The sequence below is a fragment of the Ursus maritimus genome, unplaced genomic scaffold (genome assembly GCF_017311325.1).
Source record: "Ursus maritimus isolate PB19 unplaced genomic scaffold, ASM1731132v1 scaffold_25, whole genome shotgun sequence".
Taxonomy (NCBI): domain Eukaryota; kingdom Metazoa; phylum Chordata; class Mammalia; order Carnivora; family Ursidae; genus Ursus; species Ursus maritimus.
Window position 1 is genome coordinate 13,278,841 of NW_024425008.1, and position 19,357 is coordinate 13,298,197.

The 19,357-nt window shown below is 44.6% G+C and overlaps 1 protein-coding gene across 12 annotated transcripts in view; it reads left to right on the plus strand.

Annotated features, from left to right (window-relative positions):
- The window catches only part of FOXN3 (forkhead box N3), a 386,468-nt gene that overhangs the window by 101,957 nt on the left and 265,154 nt on the right, over nt 1–19,357 (plus strand). For 11 of the 12 annotated variants that reach the window (XM_040641548.1, XM_040641545.1, XM_040641557.1 and 8 more), the window contains one exon: nt 10,279–10,394. The gene's annotated coding sequence lies outside the window, so the exon portion shown is untranslated. Of the gene's footprint in view, nt 1–3,294; nt 3,430–10,278; nt 10,395–19,357 lie in introns of those variants that run through there. The other variant, XM_040641554.1, reaches the window with a different exon arrangement.

Genomic DNA, 19,357 nt, shown 5'->3' on the forward strand with positions numbered 1-19,357 from the left:
TGAGATTCAGGCCGTAAGTTAAATTCACGGAGGAAAAAGCAAAGCCAAATGATACAAAATTCCTTCCTTCCACAGAGGCTGGAAACTCGGCTGCGCGGAGCCCAGCGCAAAAAGGAAAAATGGCCAAGGTAGCGTGCGAAAGTCCGTTTGAGCGTTCTGCCTGATTGAACCGCACATTTCCTTGGACCGGTTTTGCATTCTAAAAAATAAAATAAATTTAGAAGTAAAAATTCCCCTAAAGCCAGTTCTCATATTGATTTGCTTAATAATCAGTTCACCAGAAATTCAATCCCATTTTGAATGTTTTTGTATTCATCGCTAGTATCTCAAAAAAATATTTAATTTAAAAATGAAAATTAAGGGTAAACTAAAATTTAAAAACAAGCTGGGTGTGCCCCAAGAAGACTCCATTTATAAACCTCTTCATGCCAAAGAGATGGCCAAAGTAAGAAAGGACATTCCCATGTCAAAGCACTCAAAAAGGTTTCAAATTATAGGCAAATTGCTCATTAGGTGACTGGCTTTAGGCTAATTGACCTGGAGTCAATGGCATCCAAAAGTTGACACTTTGTGCTCAGGGACGCTCTCTCAGGCCTGTATTCATCTTATTTCAGACAAAATTCTAATCAGTTCTCGTATTTGGTTTCCCAGCCCCTGGCATATTAGATGTGAATCAAACAGGGAGAGAATGGCGAGAGCCAGGCCACTTTGCGTGGTGAGGCCAGCTGATACCCTGACAGCCAGGAGCAGTGAGCAGAGGCCAAAGAGAATTAAAATGTAAATACAGGGATTAGCAAATCACAGGGGTGTGGGGCCTTTTCCTGTGCGGGTGGCCTCCTCCTCCACCGCCTGCCCGCATCCATGACTTCTGAGAGCACCTGTGTATCATCATGTCCGTGATGCCAGTCACGTTATGACAAACACTTATAACAGGTGAAATCGCGTGCCATGTACTTTGCCCAATTCATTGTTTTGTTATACGATCCAATTTAGAAATGTTTTCATCAAAAGGAACCAAGTCGTACCCTTGAATTGGAGCATCCGTTGGAAGGTAGTTTCCCCCTGGCCTCCATGAGAGGACTCCCCAGAACAATGCGCACAGGATGCCTTCTGCTTCATGGACACCCCAGCCCCACCCTGCAGCCCCACCGGCCAGACTAGAACAATTCAGTGGTCTGGAAAAATTTCACTTCTAGGAAGTCCTCTTTCCCCAAAGTATGTAACATGACCGAATCCCATCAATTCTTGATATCCAGGGTGACGTGGGTAGGAGGTTGTGAAGAGCCCAAATCAGGATGAAGTCCACCTTCCCTTATCTGGTGGCTCTAAGTCCGGAACAGCTCACTTCCTTAGGGTGGTGTATGAGTCCAGAGAAAGAGAACCAATTGTTTGTTTCTGTCTGTCTGTCTTTCTGTTTGTAAGTATCGCTCCTCCAGTTACTTTACGTCCTGTACAACCAGCTGCATTTGTGAGCGAGCCCAGACGCCGTATGGCACGTGGAGAGACCATTAGATCGGGTAATAGAAGATGGGGTCTGCCACTTGAATGTGTGACCTTGGGCCAGTCACTGACTTTGGGAACCTCCGTGCTCTCTAATGAGAGATGAGGTTGGTGACACTTGCCCAACAAATTCATAGTATAATCTCATCCTAGTCAAATGGGACAACCTATGGGAAAATGCTTGTCAATTCCCAAGAAATGTAGACACAGAGGTGCAAAGTAAATGTAAAGAACACCTGTTTCCTTGCTGTGGCTCTGCTCCTTAAGTTTGTAAGTACTGTTCATGGGCAGTTAGAAGGTAATCTCTACCTGCCCTGCTAATACTCAAAGGCTAGGCTTTATACTGGCCCTAACATCATCTTGAGATGCTTTTAAAAAGTACCATCTCTTTCACTACTAAGGCGTATGTATCTGTTTTCTGTTTTGCTTTATCTTAGGGATGAGTTGATTATTATTATCATAGTATGTAGCCACGAATGATTCAATTTGGGAAAATGATAGGCAAATTTTGCTTACCTTTTGTGGGGTGTTGCCATAATCCCCACAAATAAAGTAGTGGTTTCTTTAAAACATGCCAGTTCGGAGTCACGGATCTGCACTTTTAAAGCCTACAATTGATTGTTTGGTGCGAAAATTGTATTCAAGTGAAGCACATGAGCATGCAAATCTGAAGTGTGGCCATTTTCATCTAGATTGAATATTATTAAGTAGCCCAAGGGAGAGGATGTAATTAAGATTTTGAACAGCTTACTTTTGTCTACTGCCATGAGTAACCTCAACATTTAAAGCGGTGTACTGGTTCGAATAATGGGAAGGTGGCCCGATGCGCCAACGTCTATACATTTTGCCTCTTAGGTGTAATAAGAGAATATTTGACTTTTCACCACTGGTCCAAACATTTGATGAGGGCAGCTATTTGAACTTGAAGCAAATAAGAGAATGTTCAGATTCCAGGGAAATCGCATTTCTTTCTGAATGATGGCAGATTTCCATCTTGTTAGTCATTCACTCACTCTAATACCTTCGTCCATGGGCTTAGGAACAAAGACCAAGCAGGGACAGATGAAGCCCTTGTTGAGGGGTTTATGCTTTTGCCTAATTAAAGCTTTTGGACTTACAGCCTGCTAGTGCAACTCTAGTTAGAAGGAAGAACAACTCTTAGCTTGGATCCACTTCAGAAACTTTGCAAGACCTCCCTCTGCCTTTCACGGGACTGCTAAGGCACATTTCTAATGGCACCTTTATTCTGGTGCCGTTCCATGATAACTTCTTCTTTGGTGAGACAAGATGTTCACCTTCTTTTTGTCCTACCCACACCGTTTTAAAAGAAAGAAACAAAGTTGTCTATTTCTCCCAGGAGAAGTTAGCGAGAGAGTCCATTGCATCGCTGTACTACCTTAAGCAGCTACCCAGCAGGCTAGGTTGGCACACGGCTCATTTCAGCCAACCGTATTTTCAGGTGTACCATATGTATTTAGTACATCATTTGATAATGCTAAAAAATATTAAAGCAGTGTGAGACGAAAGGAGAAAGAAGATGAATGTTAGCATTCCCCTGGGGTTCATGGGTGAAGGAATTAACACAGCGTGGCACTCTACCCTAGCTGTGTTTGTTTCCATGGCAACAGCTACGTACATGTTTCAGACTATCTACAGTGACACAGTTGCAGAAATAGTAGCTTGCAGGTTTCTGATATCGCATCAGTGGACAGGCAGCACGCACTATATTAAGTAAGTGTAAAAGAATTTAAAATATAGCTCTGATTCAGATGTATATTAGCTCAGCTGAGCCATGTGTCGGGGGTTTTGACATTCCCCTGCCTCACGACAGCAAAATCTGGGCAAAGTTGAAAGTTGCAAGATTCCAGTCAAACAATTGTCCTTGCTTGGGTAAATATCAAATGAAACAAATGTGAGTGAGTTACAAAGGTAAGAAAATGGCCTTGGCAGATGACATATTTAAGAAGGATATTGTCAGGGAAGCTAATTTTTTGGAGGGGGGTGGTGATGGGTAAGGAATGAAAGCTTTGGTTGAAAATAGCTGAGTCTTAAAGCAAATCTAATGTGCAGCAGAATCTTTAACTGCTGCTGAGTTTATGGCAACTAAGGTCTTTGAATGTATCGTTGTAGAAATTGCTTTTATGTAAAAATGATCAGGTGAGGAGCAGAGAGGTTGATTAGGTGTGCAGTTAAAGGGAATTTGGGGCTCCATTGTCTTTTCTGAATGCTTATGTAAATATCTCTCTTCTCGCGGGGATGACCCTGGTTTGTCTTTGACATTTGCTGCTACTTTTTGGTACCATTTGCTGGTCTCTGTGTTTATATTCTGCTGCCACATTGTAGCCTGATAAGACTTGAGTGTTGGTTAGAGAGCAACCAAGTAAAGATGATAGACTTTGTAAGTGTGTGACTTTGCAATCAGATTGTACGGTAGTTTAGGAGAAGTGTTCAAATATGTATCTATTTACGTGTTAGACCTCTGCTTTTGAATAGCAGCCTAGGTATTGGGTTAATGGATTTCAATGTGCATGTTATGATTGCGGGAGCTTTCAAGTATGTTGTAGTTCAATTTATACTGAGTTTTTAATGTCAAAATATTTTTATTTATGCCCCTTATTCAGTTTAAGCTACATTTACCTTATAGTTTTACTATTCATGTATCAGTGAAGAGAATGTAAAATGGCATGGTAATTTAAGCTAATCTATTCATTTGAGGAGGATTCATTTTCTGACCATAGATGGACTTTTACAGAAAGTGGCAGGAGATACACAACTCTTTCGGTATGTATGAGACAATGTTTTATGTGCACGTGAAACTATGGCACCTACTGCATGCTGCTCTTCGCAGTAATTATTTGATTAGATGTTAAGAGAACACCTATTGTAGGGGGGAGGGGGTTGTGCACTCGGGAGCTTCCGGAACACCTGGGTATGTGGAGGGCTGGGACAGATTTTGAATTATAAATCGGGGACTTGAACCCTAGAATATTCAACACCCCAGTGGATAGATACGATTTGCTTTTCTAAATAAGGTGATCCAAAATGAAACTAATGTCGAAGCCTCCCATTTATTGCCCATCTGTAGTCAGAGCCACCTGGGGGATGGGAAGGGACGTTTGTGTTTTCTATGGGGAATTAGTGTTCTGGTGGCTCATGCCCAAGGCAGCTCCTTTCTCAGAGGACGAGCCCCTCTTCCCAAGGCCACACTTGTTTCTGTTTTTGTTGTGGGACACCAGCCCATTTTAGGGGCTGACGGGAGGGCAAGTTTGCAGACCCCCTCCCCGTGCCCTGTGTATCGTGGTGGGCAGCTTCTCTTCGGGACAGCTGCAGAAAGCCACCTGTGCCTGCGCCCCTCCTCCCCACCCCCAGGCAGAGGAACCAGATACTGTTGGTATGAGGTTTACATGATTTTCTGCTCTTACACTTGAGGGGCCCTGGAAACTTTGAGTTTATTACCCTTGGGCTCTGAAACCAGAAATCAAAAAAGTGTCAGTGTACCCCTTGGGAGGACTAACTCAACTCTTGTCTGTCCGGGAGCACTAGAGCAAGTCCTTCTAACAGTAGAGATGTTTGGGTTTTTTGTTTGTTTGTTTTTTTATCATTCAGAAATATTTTCTAGTGTAATGCAAAAAAACGGAAAGCAACAACAACAACAAACCCACCGGTCTATACCATGTTGTTTACCTCTTTTTTTAAGACTAGAAAAACATATGAACCTAGATGTAGAGCCCTGGGCTGAACCAGTCATTTGAATGTAAAATCCTGGCAGTGCTTGTAGGAAACTCAATTCCTTCCATTTGAAGGGCCAGGAAATTGATTTGGAAAAAAATAAATGTGAGGGATTCCCAAATAGTGGCAGCATGGAATGAATAAGAGAAAAGTGAAGGTACAGACTGATCTTATTACCAATCTGAAACGGTCATAGAATTGCCAGGATACGCTTCCTGCGGCATAGCTCATTTGGAATGTCCACTGCCCAGAACGTCGGAGGGTTCTTGGTGATCGCAGGGTAAAAGCCGGGCGGCGGGCTGGTGTCCAGGGCATTCCCCAACGGTCCCTCTTCAGCACCGCCCCGCCCCAGATCTTCTCTTCCTTGAGCGTCTTATGGTGCTGCCCTAGGGTCCTAAATACGACGTCTTGGCCATGTCAGGAAGTTTCTGGGCTTTTGTTCTGGCTACTGCCTCTGCCCGGATGCCTTTACTCCCATCTTTTCAGCTTCGATTCCATTCTTCCATAAAACCTTAAAGAACTCTCCCTCTCGCCCTCAGTGGGATGATTTCCCCATCCTTCACGTTCCCATAACAGTTTCTTTGTCTGCAATTATAGCACTGATTCCGCAATATTAACATGAGTCGTGTCTGCCCTTAACGGAGACTAAGTGTATTAACGACGGGACCATGACTCGCGGACTTTTGTAGCTTGTGCCGCACCTAGAACAGTACTTCAAACTGTAGAATCCCGAAAACCTCATAAAGATGTACATTGTTGAATCATCTCCAGTGCTCCTGTTTTCTGCTCAAAGACAGTCTGTGGGGTACTGAGGCTCCTGAGGCTGCATCTGTCACAGCACCAAGCATCTGGACCAGTTCAGCCTCTTTCAGATGCTTCCAAACTTCTGGCTGTTTGGCATCATCTAAACACAGAAACCAAGTGAATGGCCGATTTCTGTCTTTCTTTCTTTTTTTTTTTCATATTTAGGGAATCATAAGATTTCATAGCCAGAAGGAACCTTAGGGAGCTGAACTCCTATTACAGAGGAGAGAATTCTACGTCTGGACTGTAAGGGAGTTTTCCAAAGCCACATGGTTGGTTAGCGACCCAGGCATGTGGATCCAGCCGATAATCTCTCTACATGGTCCTATCTACTGAACCTTCCTGGCCATGACCTTGGGTTTCACTTAAGACATCACCTGTCAGCTCCTGCTCTCTCCCCTGTGTTGGGATTGGCCAGCTTTCTCTATTTAATCACCAACATCGGACAACAGTCCTATTACCCAGTCTTTGCTAAAGGCTGATATCATTGGGATAGAATTAAAAACAGAAGTGGACTCCAGTTTAACTCAGGGGCCCTGGGAGCAGTGCTAACGATTCATTAGCCATTGCCTCACTGAGGACACAGCAGCTGCTGAACTCGGTCAAGATCAGACCCTTAAAAAGAGTGGAAAAAAGAAAGCACATACTTTCCAATGCCTGGGCACCACAGAGCCGGGCCAGCTGGGCGCAGCACCGTGGCAAGAAGATCTCTTCAGTTTCAGAAATACGAGCCCCCGAGTTCGCACACAGGGAGGGGCAGGGAACGTGGCTGCAACTAGAGCTGATTGGCATTACGTCTCTGAGCTTGCTTCTGCCTGCAGTCCTATCAGACCCCGCCCCTCTGGGAAGCCCACCAGTAGCTAAAGAAAGAGCCAGCCGTCCAAGTTGACATAAGGAGCAAGCTGTGTGTGTGTGTGTGTGTGTGTGTGTGTGTGTGTGTGTTTAAAGACCTGTGTCTGAGGTCGACAGGCTCTTTCAGAGGAACTCTTGGCTTTCTGTGTAAACGTGTACTTCCTCTTGTCCAGAGTTAGCCTGTTAAGGGAATAAAGCGCAATTCAGGTTTCCAAGTTGGAAGCCTGATTAATCTCTCTGCCAGTTACATATGGAAATAAATTAGTAAATGGTCCATCTGGGACTAAACTCCTGCAGAGATGATAAATTATCACCATCGTATATATCAGTGTTGCAGAAGACTGAGTTGTGCTCACCAGGAGCTGCTGAAAGATAACTGGATGCTCTATCGTGGTCAGAGGAATAAAATTAAAAAAAAAGTTATGAGTAAAAATTTTACCTTGAAATGTTTCTTGGAAGAATGGTTTGGTGGATGCCAAATTTGTTGCTCAGGATTGCTGTATGAGCACATATTTAAAAGGTGAGCCTCAAGGGCATAGGAAACATTTTGCTTTTGTACTTTCAAAGGCCGAAACAATAAGTATTAATTAGTACCCACGTGTCTCGATGAGCAGGATAATTTTGTACCTTACGGGAGCATTGCACTTTGTAATTGTCATAGCAACTTCTTGTCTCTTCTGTACATTTCAGTGAAGGTGGGGCTAGGCAGTGCCTCTAATTCTCGATCACTAAAGCACTGAGATTTGGAGGGTTGAGTCCCTTACTCACGTGACTCAGATGGCTAAATGGCAGAACTGGGATAAGCAAGCAGATATTGCCGATTCTGAACCCAGTTTCATTTCTGCCAGAGTCTCGTACGACGTCAGAACATTTCAGTATCCCGTCATTCACCGGGATCAGGAACTGAAGCATTCTATTTGTGCCAGTTTTCTAGAGGCAAAAGCCATACTTCTTGATCATGAAAAGTTTTTCTTTTCCTCTAATTGGAGACGTCGAGTGTTGGTTTCACATTTTTTTAGATGTTCTAATTTGTTTAAATGGAGGTATAATTGACATATAACATTGTATTAATTTCAGATGTACAGCATGGTGTTTTGATATTTGTGTACATTGTAAAATGATCACCGTAATGCAAGTCTAGTTGGTATCTGTCACCTTACATAGTTACAAAAAGTTTTTTCTTCTGATGAGAACTTTTAAGATCTATTCTCTTAGCAACTTTCAAATATGCATTGTAGTATTATGAACTATGGTCCCCATGCTGTGCATTCCCTCCCCATGACTTGTTTATTTTATAACTGGAAGTCTGTACCTTTTGACCCTTTTACCCCTTTCTTCCTTCTCCCCACCCCGGCTTAACTTTTTTCCTGTGATTAGGGCACACCACTATCCACGTGAATTATTTTATAAGACTAAAACCACAGATGTCTTCAGGGACTTCTTAGGTATGGTAACACTTTGCCCCTTTGCAGAACGGCCTGAGGCTACTGTGACATCTAGATTCTGGTGCTTACTTTAAAATTTTCTTTTGTGTCTTCCTCCTGGGCAGAATCTCATCGGTTAATTCTTAAAGCAGCTGAGGTGTGCGCCCCTCTAGAAAGTGTAGTTAAAAACAGAAAAGCAAACCGGCTTTAGAAATCTTTGAGTCACCTAGTTTATCAGACATCAGTTTTTCAACAGAAGCAGCGGGTACCGTGAGGCGGTCTTCACACAAGAAAGAGAAGCCACAAGCCCCTAGCATTTACCTGTCTGAACTTGGAAGTCACCTTGTCTCACCCAGACCGCCTTTATGTTTCTCATGGCTCAGCCAGACCTGGTTGCTCCGTACACCTGAATGGCCCCTCATGCTTCCTCGCCTCAGGGCCTCTGCTTCCGTTTGGGCCTGTTCCCACCTGTCAAAATCCTGTCCGGATCTCAAGGCCCATGATTACTGTGGTGGTCTTGATGCTTTCCCTTCTCTGCTCTTGAAACAAATGTCTCCTCAGAAACTCTCTGTTTATTAAAGGAAATCACACTGTCTGTATTTGAGTTGCCTGCATATGTGTCTTGTCTCCCATAGTGGATGATGCTTTTCTTTTCTTTCTTTTTTTTTTTTTAAGATTTATTTATTTATTTGAGAGAGAGAGTGCGTGCATGAGTGCGCACCAGCAGGGGGCGGGGCAAAGGGGGAGGGAGAACCAGACTCCCCGCTGAGCACAGAGCCCTGTGTGTGTGGGGGGGGTCTCTGAGATCATGACTCTGAGCTCATGACCTGAGCCAAAATCAAGAGTCCTCCCAAGCACCCAGGTGCCCCAAGGACAATCCCTTTCTTAAAAGCAGGGGTTTGGTCATCCTCTCTCTGACTCCTCCTCCCTCCCCCATCCTTATGCTTTGCCTGTTGTTAAAGCTTAACGCACAGTGGAGTAGAATAGTTTTATTTGACAACGACAGAATCAATGTCTTTGAATGGGTGGATAAATTAATAATCAAGGGCATAACAGAATTACTTGGAGGGCTTGTTAAAACCAATCGTGGGGCCCCACCTCAGATATTGCGATTCAGTAGATCTCGGGTGGGGAACCAAGAATTTGTATCTCGAGCAAACTTTCAGGTACATGTTCTGCTGCCGTTCCAGGGACCAGAGTTTGAGAATCGCTGAGCTCATGAATTTATTTCCTGATGTTCTCTACACTGAAGTTCATAAGATAACATCATTCTTTTCACGAGAGAGTCTATTAATTTGTTTTCTTTGAGGCGTAGGCTAAAAAAATAATCTTCCATCAGAAATTATGATGCAATCTATCTCCTGTACCAACTTTCCTATTTTGCAAGATTATTGGGTAACTGTGGACCAGTAATTTGAAGCCTAAACATTTAGTGAACTTGAGCTTGATGGGATCTCTCCCCTCAGGAGGAGAACCAGGGTATTTTTATTTGGTAACAGCAGAAGAGAGCATCATTGACTTTGCAGCCTGTCAACCTGGTGGACCCAGTGGATCAAGCCTAGTCCACGTGCTGGAACGCTGGCCTTGAATGGTTGCTGGTGCTCCGATGGTTTTTCTTTGCGTAGACAAGTGTTTCAGTGGCAGCTGGAGAGAAGTCAAATGATCTCACCAATGTCACAGTGACTGTTATAGTAAAATAGGAGAATCTCATTATATCTGTAGCATGTACTTTCAAATTTCTGGGTCCTTTTATGTCCCGTGAGGCAGTTTCAAGAACACTCCATCTGGAAAGACCCAGTGGTTCAATAACTTTCCAAGAAATAAGAGGTAACTGTTGCAATTGATTTTTTTTTTCCCCTGAAGTGTTGCATCTTTAAGAGTCAGGCCAGAGATGACATCCGTTGTGTTTGAGAGGGTCCTCTCTCCTCCTCTGCTCTAATCCTGACTTCCTTCTGCTTCTCTCCACCAGTCACTAGAAGCATCATCTCCTGGAAGACCAGTGTTCTTGTGATGATGGAGGCTTGTCTGTTCTTTCTGTGACTGGAGCAATGCTGACCTCGGTTTCCTGGACCCATTCCGACTCAGGTAATCAGGCTTTGCCCTCCCCTGCTCACCTACACCTCGGGGAGATTGCACTGAATACATGAAATACCAAAGCTATATTTAAATGCAAATGCCAAATTGATTGTTTCTTCATCAATTGGTATCCTCCCCCTCTTCTTCTCCTAATCTTCTTAATGATTAATTTATGCAGCTGATCAGACTGACAATGTGGTCAATCCAATTGAGGCATTAAGATAATGAAAACATTCAAGCACATCTTTATTTAAAATTTTGGTGTGTGTCCTAGACACACAAAGCAACAGGAACACTGCTGGGAATTTTCATCTAGAAACTACCTTCTAGCCGTACTTCCTCTAAATCAGTTTCTTTCCCATAATACCATGTTTTACTTGAGTTATATTAACCTTTCTAATCTTGTACCTTTTCGTTGAATTCAGTAAGTATTACTGGGTATCTGTTACGTGTTCTTGGGGCAGATGGGAATTAAAAAAAATATATAAGACATGAATCTGTCCTTATGGAGTCAAGGAAGTTGCAGCTGGTGGTGTTCAGCTTAGGGCAGGGCTGGGTGCTAGTTAATGGTGGCAGTCTGGTTCAGGGATTGAGAGACTTGGAGGATTGGGATTGAAATAATTAGGGAAGAACTCATGGAAGAGGGTGGGCTTCCGGGGAGCTCCTTTTGCTGTGGATCTTTCGGCCAGGAGGAGGGAAGAGGAGCATCCTGGTGCCTGGATAGGAGGGTGGGAATGAGCCCACTGTGAGCCTGGGCAGTGAGGGCACTGGGTGTATGGAGCAGACAGGGTCAGAGGACCCCGATCCTCTGTCCCGGCCAGAGCCAGCTTCCCCCTTTTGAGCCTGGGTCCCTGAAGGTTTCCTTGGGGAGACCCCACCTGCCCTGTTACAGAGGGCCTTGGCTAGCAGCTTCCTTCAGGGGCAGTGGTATCGTTGCCCCGCCCCTGGCTTGGCTGCTACCAGACTGGCCTTTTCTGCTTCTTGGGCCTGTCTGCATCTGGCCTCTGCCTGTCTGCCTGATGATTTACTCTTCTCTTACACACCTGCCCCCCTCCCCGAGGAGCCTTGCCTGGCAGGTGTGGCTTGACTCGGCCTCAGGGATAAACCAGAGGGTGTGTGAGGTCAGTACCTTGGTGATTCACAAGGCGTGATTGAGTTGGGAAGTTGAAGGGGAGGAAGCCTAAGCCAAGAACGTGAGTCTGTAAGTCGATGCTGAGAGTTCTGAAAGCCGGAATTCAGTGAAGGTCCCAAGGCTGAAGCTGGGGCCACGGTCAGGGATGGGGAGCCAAGTGCCCTGCTTAATTCTGGGGTAGCCCAGTCAATCCTGCCCACACCGAGCTCTTTTCCAGGGCTGCTTTTGGATAAAGCAGTGGTGGCTTTCACTGCCCTAGGTCATCAAGGTGCTTCTAGAGTTGCTGCCAGGACTCTTGCCCGTCCTGTCAGGCCTGTCCTGGCCAAGGTCCCCCTGCCTCAGCATGCTCGGGTGCTCCTGGAGCCCGGGCCATGCTGACCCAGGAGCTAAGGCTTTCCCGGAATCGGAGCCCTGGATGGCCAGCCACCAGGAAGCAGAAGACCTGGAATAAGTCTTCGTGTTCTCCTCCCACTAAAGCGATTGCCTGACTGATTGTGGGCCTTTGTCTTCGGAGTCTAGTGCGGGGACCGTGGCGGCCCTCTGGCCAGGTGTGGCCTGCTGCATGTCCATGTGCGGCGGACAGGCTGCCGGTGGTTTCTCCATAGTCAAATGGTCGCACAAAAGTCAAAGAAGGATAATATTTTGTGTCGCATGAACGTGAAATGGAGCTCAGATTTCAGTGTCCTTAATAAAGTTTTACTGGAACGTAGTCGTGCTCATTCGCAGATGATCTGTGGCAGTTTTGGCACGAGGCGCGGTTGAGTAGGCGCAGGAGAAATCAGACAACAATACTTTCTGATGCTTTGCGGGGGAAAAAAATTGTCATCCCAGCAAATTGCCTAGGCAATTGTGTGACACCAGTGTTTGCAAAACTTGAGGTGTGGAATATTTTGCCCCACGAAGAAAATAAGGTTGAATGAAGGGAGAGTAGGATTTGCATAGGAGAGGAAAGAATCCTCCAGCCTCCTCGAGCAGACTCTCCGCTGAGCAGAGGAGCCCGACAGGGCTCGATCTCACGACCCATGCGGTCATGATGTGGGCTGAAACCGAGAGTCGGATGCTTTTAACCGACTGAGCCATCCAGGTGCCCCTGAACTATCTTATTTTAACTAAATAAATATTTTGTTTTAAATCAGGTAAGCATTGAAGACTTAGCATGAGTGAGTCCTGCCATTTAACTGTGGCCCTATTTTCCCAATCTGGTGGGATTTTACGATATTGTTGAGTGGAAACTATGGTCACGGTTGGAGACGTGAGTTCTTACTCCTACCAGCTAGCTGAGCCAGGGCAGGCCGTGGTATGCCAGCGTAAAAAGGACTCCCCAGATCTCAGGGTTCGTATAACAGAAGTTTATTTCTTACTTGCCCAGAGTCGGATTGTACCAACTGTGTGTGGCTGTCCCGCATCCAGTTTCAAGATTCCAAGCCTTCTCCCTCTTGTGACACCTACGTCTCAACATGTGACTTCCTGGTTACTCTAGCATGTGAAAAGAAGAATTGAAAACACCCACCCTTTCTTAAGTGCCTTAGATCAGAAGTGACTCAGATTAATTTCACATCCACAGTCCATTGGCCAGAATTAGTCACATGACCCTCTCCTTGCCAGGAAGCTGGGAAGTAGGGAGGAACATGAGGGATGCCTGGGGTTCCCCCTGCCCTGGCAACACTGGGTTATTGTGGGAAAGCCCATACTTTCTCTGTGCTTTTCTTCACTCATTGAAAGGTAATTAACCCAGCTCTCCATTTTTTCTCATCGTTTATGAAAGGTCAGATACAATGTATGAAAGAGCCTTAAGTGGTAGAATGTGTAAGATGTAATCGTTACCTGATTTCTTTCCTTTTTTTTTTTTTACATGATTTCTTTGTAAGGTGTTGAATGGTGACGGACTGGGGTCATGGTAGTTGCATACACCCCAGTATACCTGGGACCGTCCTAGCATTTGCCAGTTGACCTAACATAATTATCGTACAGTCCTCCCTTTCACACCCAGAAATATCCTAGTAGAGACAACAAATTATATGATCACCCCAGCTTGACCCCGCTGGTCTTCCTTCAAGATTAATGTTAGCTCCTGCTTAGGAGCCTTTTCTGAGTCACACTGTTCTAAGCTTTTGCCTGCATTGTTCCATTTAATCTTCAAAGCCAGCTGGTGAAGTAGGTACACGTAATCTCATTTAAGCTAAGGTAGCAGAAGCGGAAAGGTTTGCCTTGAATCCAGGTCTGCCCTGCTCGTAAGCACTCCATGGGACTGCCTCATTTACCCTTCTCGAGGACTGCCCCCTTGACCGCGTGGGGCCCCACTTGCCTGACGCTGGCTTGGGAACTGTGCCCAGACCACACGCTGCTCGAGGGCTAAAGCCCCGAGTGGTGAAGCTAGCCCTTTAGGACCTCAATGAAAAGATGAGACCCGGGCTCACTATGTGATTCTCCAGAGCCAGCAAATGGCAGAAGCCGTGAGTCCCTTCCCCCCACTATCTTGGCAGCAACAAACGCAGCTTTTGTTCACACCGGGCAACACAGGGAGAAAGATTTTATTTTGAAATCTAGGGTGGAGGAGAACTCTAGCCAGTGAAGACTTGCCATGTGCAATGCAGTTGATTCAAACAGGCTTCTTCCCAACACAAATAGCTAGGAGGAACTGAGCTCTGTTTTCAGGGAGTTTATTTACAAATTTGTCTATTAAAAAAAAAAAAAAAAAAAAAAGCTGAGCCACAACCAAAGACCAGTTTGCTTGCCGAATAACATCAAACAAAAACCCATTTATTTGCGAGATGGTATGAATTTCCCTGGTTTCTGGCCTTCCTAATCAGTGTTCAGAACTGAACCCATAGAATCGAAGGGAAGAGTTTCTGAAAAATGAGCCAAATGTGGCAGAGATGTCTATGGCATTGCTTGCTTCAAGAACCCCCCCGGAAAATGATACGTGTGGTTTCAAAACGTACAAAGAAAACTAAAGGAAATCCATTATGAAAGAAAAATTAGATGGAAATTTCTAATCCTGTCTCATAAACAATATAGGAATAACTTTAAAATATTCTGCTTTAAGCATGCATTTAATTTGTGCTCTGGGAACCAAATAATGTTGCTAAGATAAAACATTCTAATAATGATTTATGTAAATTTATTTGTACAAAGTAATGGTGTAGTTGCCTATAGCAAATTGCTTGGAATATGAAATGACATTTATGAGGTCATTTTTTCCTCTGAATGAATACAATGGAGAAAATGAGAGACTCCAGAAAGGGAAAAGGAAATTTGCGTTCAAAATGGAGTCTGATGCCTTGGCAGGCAGGGACAGCTGGACAGGTTGGAGGGTGTGTAAATAGTCCACCAACATAGTTCAACATGTTTTCCTGTGATGCTCCCATTATTTAAGCCATTTTAAAAGTCACACAAAGAGTGCGCGTGCACTAGATTCTTAGAAGGCTAGAATCCTTTATTTTAGTGATCGTAAACTCTGCAGATACCAGAGCTCTTTCAGAATAGCCGATGATAGATCACTTGTTCTCATGATGCCCTCATGGGCAGGGCGCTTACAACATGGCATACAAAGAGGCCAAGTGTAATTAAAAATTGGGCAATTAATCTCCACTCCCAGTTACTTTAATACCAAGGAGAGTTATGCTTGAGTCATAAATGGGGCCCAAATGTTAATAAACAAAACACAAACCCTCCCAAAGATTGATTCACAGACCTACAGGGAGTTTTCCTATTGGCTGCCCAGTTGGCACCTTTGATAATGGCTCTAGGTGTTTCCCGGAAAACTTTAATTAAGTAGAAATCCCCATAAAAGTAACAGAGTGAGAGTTTCTGGAGCTATGCTTTGGCCTTGTAAGTGCCCAGTATAATTTGCCATAACCTGTACGATTTGGAAAAGGTACGGTATTAGCACCTTAGGTTTAGAAAGCATTTATTTTCTTTTTCCTCAAAGTGTATTCGCTATCTCCCTTGGTTATTGCAGTCATTTTTGTGAGATAGGTAATTATAGTTTGCTTTCTTTCCATCGAGAAACTTAGAGCCACGGAAGTCACAAAGCAAGGTCACGAAGCAAGACATCACAGGGTGGGGGGTGGGGGGCAGCTTCCTCACTGACGCTGGTCGCATTGTCATCACAAACTAAAGCAGATGAAAGAGACTTGTGGATTGTGGAGAGCTTGATTTATTTAAAGCCAGTTCTGAGTTTTGGTCCCTCATAAGCCACTTTTGAATTGCACCGGCCATCCTGCGGGAAATGGGTTTGTCTAATTGGACAAACTGATTTTGCAGTCAGGCCATTAGCTGTAGCGTGGCCCAGGCCTGGGGGCCGACGTTAGAGCTGCTGGGAGAGGGGGCATAAAGCCCGAACAGGACTTTCAAACAGTGAAAATCACCGTGGCTTCCAGGAAAGAGAGGATGGCCTTGGTTTTTTCGTAGGGCCAGTTCAAGTGCATGTACCATGAAAGGTAGGGCTCGTGGCCGAATTGGCTTTAATGAGGGTAGCCCCAGCTTCCCCGGGCGAGGCAGTGGGTGTGAGGGCCTCGGTCCCAGATTCCAGTCTTTCCTCCTCCTAAGCTGAATGACTTTGTGGTTTCCGAGTTGTGGATTCCTGGAAAATCATGGAAGGTACCTGAGTCTCCATTTCCCCATCTGTAAAATGGGAATACTGATCCCTACCTGGTAGAGAGGGCGTGAGAACGAAATCAAATAATTCTTATAAAATCCTGGGCACAGTGCTTGGCAGAGAGGGAATACTCCTCTTACAGTAGTTCTTAAAATGATTATAATTGTTATTGCTTGAGAATGTATACTCCTGGCTGATAATTGGAAATGAGATTAAAAATCCATCTTTTATTTAAATGCGAATTAATCTAAAAGATTTCTAAGTCAGTTGTTTCCGGGTACCGGAAGATAACAAGGTAAATGTGGGAGTCCCTTCCTTTGTACATTCAACAAACAGCTCTTGATGTCGAAGGCCCTTTGCAAACTGTTCTCGAGGGATGGAGAGGCCAGAGACAGAGTTCTGGTTTCAAGGGATAAGAGAGAGTTTTTTTTTAACGTAGACACTGTGCAGGCCGCGTTAGTATAGACGGTCTTTGTCTTGCAAGAATTCAGACATGAAGCTGATATAAATCCTTAGCTGTTGCTCAAAGCCCTGGTTCTGGTCCAGATTCTGCAAGTTGGTTCTCTCTAGAGCAGTCCTCTTGGCGGGCTGTAGAGTAGCTTTGTGTCAAGATAAATGGATGGAAAGTCTTCGGTCATCTGCTGGTCCTGCAGCTTCAGCCTGCAAAAGAAGCTATTTATGTTCTTCGCACACGTGTTCTTGGCCATTGTCGGTCAGGCCCCTAGGCTGAAAGTGTGAATACACCCTTTTGTTAGAATTCATTTCCATTAGGAGCGTATAGACTACTTTCTTATCAAGGGTTGAAATGAATCTGATGTAAAATGTGTTGACTTTTTTTCGAGATGGCTCCGTAGTTCTATCACCTTAGAAAAGGTGTTTCACAGAAATTCTCTGAAGGAAGATAAGGAAATGTGAAACATTCTCAGGCGAAATGAGAAAAGAAGTAATAATTCTCAGATTCCGGATCCGGTCTGGTCTATTTCAGGGGTTTCTAGACACCGAGGGGCCTCCTGCGTGGGAGGCAGAGGGAATGCTGAGGTGCCCTGCTTGAGCGTGTAGTCTGGGGGGGGGGGCAAGGCAAAGGGCAGACGAATATGCATAAATAAGCATTCAAAGATGGACTTTTCCCTGGTCCAAGGCAAAGAGAAAAATAAGCTCACCATAGTGAGTTCAGTATCCTTACTTGGCAAAATAAAAAGTTGGCAACCTACGCTCGTCCCCAAAACTATTTTTGAAATCTTATTGTGGTGCAAAATCACGATCTGGGAACCTCCCTGACTTGAGCTCTCTTGCTTCTCTTTGGTGCTATTCTCACCTCCTCTCTCTACCTTCCTTGCTGGCTCCCACTGCTGTTTACTGGAGGTCCCAGCCTGTGGCTTATCCTTCTTATTAGAAAGGAGATTAACAAGTGTTAGAGACATACCAGCAATTAAGACTTTCTTCCTGGTTTAAGGAGGAGAAAAAAAGCATTTGAAAAGATGAGTAGGCCTCTGCCCGTAGCACTCTGGATTAAGAATGCAGTCACATGTGTATCTCCTGGTGGAAATCCGGCAGACCCCGTCTCAGCAAAGGCAGAGGGTGGGCTGTTACTCCCCAGGGAACATGCTATATTGTGTTAGCTGTCTCCCTACACTGGATATATGTATGTGTCCACATTTATCTTATTCTCGCTCTGGTATGGGCATAGGAACTCCCCAAATGGATATTTGGGTGTTAACGGGGGATCGAGTCGTTTAGGGCCAAACTCGTAACGATGCTTAAAGCTTGGAATGCCATCAATGGTGTTAGCCACGGAGCACAAGATGGAGCTTTTCGAATCTAATAAGATAGAGTTAGCCGCAAAGGAACAACCGAAACTCAGAGCAGGGGCATCTCCCATGGAGTCAGAAGTAGAACTGTTTTGAAGTGGGTACCCCTTGAAAGAGAATGGCGCCCCAATTGGCCTTGTGAGTGTAACACCTCATAATGAAGGGGCGGAAGGCACTTTTGTAAAGGACATGATGTCCCCAGGCCCAAGCAAATGGCCTCTGAGCAGGTAGACTTTGAACAGCTGACACTCCACGCCTCATGGAAGGTATGCTGGTGAGTTGAACATACCTGACAGCAGGTGGGGAAGCCCACTCTCCAGCGTGACTTTATTCCTGCCAGGAGCTGGGGGGGTCTTCACGGCCACTGACTGCTCTTCCCTGAATACCAGCAGATAGCATTCCCTCACATCTAACACATGTTCTCCAGGTGAACAAAAAGAAGCCAGAGAGCAGTTGTAGTAGCTACCGGAAGGTCCAGATCACTCCCCAGTTAGAGTTAAAGAGACTTTATCTGTGATTAGTTTGATCTGGTGAAGGGACACCCTCTCTCCTGACTCAGCCTTGGGTCAGCTGGCAGAGAATTGGGCAATGCTAAGCTGTGTTCGAGGACTATATGATTTCTAGAGTATTCCATCAGGGACCGCTAAGGTAAATAAGGGAATGACCTGCTCTTTTACGGGCGTGTGGCTGTGGGCTAGGTGGTCATGTGCTTGATAAATGCTTTGAAATAGTGATGGACCTATTTTTATCATGGTTTTTCACTTTATGCCTCCCGCGAATATAACCAAAACGTTACAGTTACAAGAATCTATTGTCGTGTATATCCGTATATTCATGGAATGGACATGTATATGGAAATATATGTGTCTACATAGGTGTGTGTGTGTGTATAAATAAATTATGTCCTGGGACACTTTATAGGATTCACGGTTTTCTGAAGATATTGGACTATCTAAATTCCCGCCCACTGTAACTGGTTCCTCTTCTTTATCATTCAGTCTCTCCTCTTTTTTAGCTCTTCTTTCTGGGACACGTGAGTAGCCTCTGGATATATATGCGCTTAACTGAACAAAAATGTCAACAAGCTGCTATTTATTTTCTTAAACAGCTTGAGCAGCGATGTTTGGTTTGATTGCTGAAAATTGTTAGCTTATCACTGAACTGTCCTGATGATTCTTATTATTCAATTTGCATTGCTTACAATAGTAATTATTACTACATAAGAGAGCATGATGCTTTTATTTGTATAGTTCTTTCATTAATAATTTAATTGACTATTACATCCAAGTGGTTCTGTGACACATACATCAGTGCACTTAGAGACTGGCCCTGGGCACCTTGGGAAATCAGGATGGAAGTATTGCAAGGCTCAGCCTGGGGAGACAGGTGGTAGGCAGGTCCTTTGGCCCTGACATCCAACTGGTTGGCCATA